Raw genomic sequence first — 4,620 nt, 5'->3', positions numbered from 1 at the left:
CTTCTCCAACTATTTACTCTCCCGCATTTTACTTAGAGTATCTTTGCTATTGCGAGTCCTTCTTTAAAATTAGCACCCAATTCACCCCCCCTCTTGGGCCATTCGATCCTTTCAGTTGGCAACGGGTCTATTTTGCCTGTCACGCACACAGGCCACACAGTCTTACCCGGTCACTTTTATCTTAACAATGTTCTTATCGCTCCGACATTATTAAGTCTCTTATTTCTGTGCACCAGTTTACCACTGACAATCACTGTTCTGTCGAGTTTGATCCGTTTGGCCTCTCTATGAAGGATCTTCGTTCTAGGACACGAGGCGCTCTCCAGCCTTGCTAGTGATTCCTCTATTTCGTGTAATAAAATTGCTTGTGACACTATTTGCCATGCATACCAACTTGGTCGCCACATACGTTTGCCATTCTCTCGCTCCGTCTCTCAAGCTCTCAAGATTTTTGATATTATTCATTATGACTTGTGGACCTCCCCTATTCTGAGCGTGTCCGGTTATAAATATTATTTGGCTATTCTTAATGATTGCTCGCATTTTGCTTGCACGTTTCCTTTACACCTCAAGTCTGACACCTTTTCCAGCAGGGCCGCCGCCGCCGGTGCACCACCCGATCCCCAGCCGGTGGACGAAACTCCTACCGCCAGGTCCGCGTCTGGACAACGCCGGGCGCCTCTCCGGCGTAGACTCGCCTTTAACGTGGCCAGCCCCGGGAGCGCGCTGCTTGCGGCGCACACTCTCCTCAGGCATCCGCCAGTCCAGGCGGTGGGGGAAACCCCGGAGGGCCGCTGGCTCCAGGAAGTCGCCGCCCTGGTCGGCACTGCCCGCCGCCAGGTGCTGGCCAAGAGTTCCCGAGCCACCACCCAGCGTGGCGCCACTAGGACCGGCCCATCATCAGGTGGCGTTCGCGCTGGCCGGGGGGCCTCCAGGCGGAGCGCCGCCCCCCTGGCCACTTCCGGAACCTAGGACCTCTACTTACCAACTTCTCCCGTCGCGCTCGGTGTCAGTTCCTGCCACGTTCTGGCAGAAGGGCGTGGGGTCATTGAATGCACGGGTCCCATCCCGTGCCATCCGGCCCGTCTCGGGATAACGTTGTAAGGGCCGAGGCGTTCCGTCTGCCGCGCTGCTGTGTTAGGGGAACAAGACAGGGCGGGCACACCGGGCCGCTCTGCGGCTGGCCGGTGGGCCCTCTCCACGGCGCCCGTTGCCAGTGCATTTATGGTGACGGACGACCGGGCGTGGGATGCATTTTCCACCCATGGTCACTTCGCCCAGAGGAAATGATGATGCCCTTTCCATTTATGGTATCTCGAAACTCTTGCCCGCCCTCCTGTTTGGGGCACGTTGCTACCGGCGGGTATTTAAAGCAGCCGGCGGCACAGAAGAAAGAAAAAGAGGGAGAGAAAAAAGAGAAGCTTTGGAAGAGAAAACAATTGCTCATAAACAGAGAAGAGAAGATCACATGCCGAAGAACAAAGAGCCCCAGGCTCTAAGATAGATAAACATTCTTGTAACCAGCAACATCCCTGAGGGATTTTCTCAGGGCATTTATAGTATCCATACAGGAGTAGGATGTTACGCCCCCGTGCGGCCCGAACCTGTCTAAACCGCTGGTGCATTTACTCCGTTTCGCATTAGATCATTCCACCCCACCGGTCATCGCATTCATACCCATTTATTTCTCCGGCAAACATATTCAGGATCATCCCCCCGGCCGAATCTCTAAAAATGGGTCCCCCAGGATCCCTGCGACAGGAGTTCACCCTCCGACAGCTGGCGCGTCAGGTAGGGGGGAAGCATCCCTGAATTTGTTTGTTTGTTTTTTTCAGCAAAAAAATGGCCGGTGGTCATCGCCTCCAGCGTTCCGGCTCCAGTTCTAGCGGGGAAATGCAGCCCCTCGCACAGGAGGCCCAGTTGCTGCTGCGTCCCAGCAGCAGCCGCGATCTGCACGCGCGGTGTTCCCCTCCCAAGGGGACTAGGGCGCTGGGTCCAGCAGGGCCGCCGCCACCGTCGCCGGTGCACCACCCGATCCCCAGCCGGTGGCCGAAACTCCTACCGCCAGGTCCGCGTTTGGACAGCGCCGGGCGCCTCTCCGGCGTAGACTCGCCTTTAACGAGGCCAGCCCCGGGAGCGCGCTGCTTGCGGCGCATGTTCTCCTCAGGCATCCGCTAGTCTAGGCGGCGGGGGAAATCCCAGAGGGCCGCTGGCTCCAGGAAGTCACCGCCCTGGTCGGCACTGCCCGCCGCTAGGTGCTGGCCGAGAGTTCCCGCGCCACCACCCAGCGTGGCGCCGCTAGGACTGGCCCATCGTCGGGTGGCGTTTGCGCTGGCCGGGGGGCCTCCAGGCGGAGCGCCGCCCCCCTGGCCACTTCCGGAACCCAGGACCTCTGCTTACACCTCAATGAGCGGAGGGGCATCGAAGACGCGCGTGTCACTCTCGTGCGCCAGCGGGAGACCCGGCAGGAGGCTGAAGCTGAGGACCAGGCTTCCTCCTTGCTGGCCCATGATCGCCGGGGCTCCCCGGCTCGCCGACGTTCACCGCCCAAGGGCGCTGCCCGCGTCGCAGGGTACGGCACCGGGTGCCGTGCCTTCACCAGTGAGCTCCGCCGGGTCAAATGGCCCACCAAGTTCCGCCTCGAGCTGCCAGAGAAGTACGACGGGTCCATCGACCTCGTCGAGTTCCTCCAGATATACACTACCGCTGTCCAAGCGGCTGGTGGCAGCGAAAAGGTGATGGCTAATTACTTTCATGTTGCCTTGAGGGGCTCTGCCCGCTCTTGGCTTATGAACTTACCCCCAGGTTCTATCAGCTCCTGGGATGATCTTTGCCACCAGTTCGTGGCTAATTTTCAGGGCACATTCACGCGCCCCGGCCTGGAGTGCGACCTCCATGCCGTCAAGCAGCAGGAGGGGAGATGCTGCGGTGCTTTATTCAGCGCTTCAGCCAGGTCCGTAACACCAAACCGCGGATAACCCCCCATGCTGTCATTGTCGCTTTCGGCAGGGTGTCCGCGACGAGCGGATGCTCGAGAAGCTAGGCACGCACGAGGTTGAGACCACCGCGGAACTTTTCGCGCTAGCCGACAAGTGCGCTAAGGCGGCGGAAGCTCGGGCTTGGCATGTTCCACGCCCTGAGCACCCCGCCGCCGATCAACCTGGTCCTTCCCGCTTCGACAGGCAGGAAAAGAAAAAGAGAAGGAGGCGCGAGGCTGTCCCCGTCGAGCCAGCCCAGGGCCCCGCCCGTGGGCCGGCCCACGAGCCTGACCGTGGGCCAGCCCAGGAGCCCGACTGCTGGCAAGCACGCCAGGCGGCCGCCGACAGACGGCCTGCACCCGCGAGAGCCCCGGCCCGAGCCCCTCCTAGGGCTCCGGCTCTCGCTAGGGCTCCCGCTCCGGCAAGAGCCCCCGCTCCTGCGGGGCCCGAGCCGGGAAAGTGGTGCCCGATCCACCAGACCAGATGGCATGACCTCACGGAGTGTCGCACGGTCAAGGGCCTCGTCGAGCAGCGCCAAAGGGACCACGACGAGCTCTGTGGGGGTGGCGATGATGAAGCCGCCCCCAACAACACAGAACTCGACTTCTAGGAGCCTGAGCACACCGTCACCTTCATCGACGGAGGCGCGTACATGCCCTCCTCCCGCCGCAGTGTTAAAACCATGCGGCGTGAGGTGTGCTCGGCGACTCTGAGTGAAGAGGCCGCGAGACCTCTGAAGTGGTCGGACGCACCGATCACATTCAGCTTGGCCAACCACCCCGCCAGTACTACAGGCGTGGGGCGACTCCCCCTGGTAGTGTCCCCCACCATCTGCAAGATGAAGGTCAGCAGGGTGCTGATCGACGGGGGTGTAGGCCTTAACCTCCTCTCCAAGCCGTCACTCCCATTTTACGGGGTGACGCCCGGGCACTCCCTGCCCCTCGGGCAGGTCGAGTTGCCTGTGACATTCGGGCTCCCCCTCCCCTACAACGCCATCCTCGGGCGCCCGATGCTCACTCGGTTCATGGTGGTTACGCACTACGTGTACCTCACGGTCAAGATGCCGGGCCCAGCAGGCCCCATCTCTGTGTCCGCCGAGACCAGCAGCGCCGTCTCCTGCGCCAAGCAGTTATACTCAGCCTTGGTCTCAGCCCGAGCCAAGGTCGAAGGTCGTCCAGGGGGCTCGGGACCCTCTACATCCAAACCCCGACTCGCTGCCGACGCCTCCGTTCCTACGAAGGAGGTGGTGGTGGGCGAAGGCGCCTCCCAGGTCGTCCGAATCGGCGGTGACTTGGGTTGCAAATAGGAAAGCGCGCTCGTCGCCTTCCTCCGGGCTAACGTCAACGTGTTTGCATGGCAGCCGTCCGATATGCCCGGGATCCCTAGGGAGGTGATCGAGCACCACCTGGCTGTGCACCTGGACGCACGCTCGGTGAAGCAGAAGGTCCGACGGCAGGCGTCTGAGCGCCAGGAGTTCATCCGGGAGCAAGTCAGCAAGCTCCTTGACACCGGATTTATCCGAGAGGTCCTCCACCTCGAGTGGCTGGCAAACCCAGTTATCATCCTGAAGGCCAACGGCAAGCTCCGCATGTGCGTGGACTACACCGATCTAAACAAGACTTGCCCCAAAGATCCTTTTCCT

The sequence above is a fragment of the Phragmites australis genome, chromosome 2 (assembly GCF_958298935.1).
Source record: "Phragmites australis chromosome 2, lpPhrAust1.1, whole genome shotgun sequence".
NCBI classification, from domain to species: domain Eukaryota; kingdom Viridiplantae; phylum Streptophyta; class Magnoliopsida; order Poales; family Poaceae; genus Phragmites; species Phragmites australis.
This window is presented reverse-complemented; position numbering follows the sequence as displayed.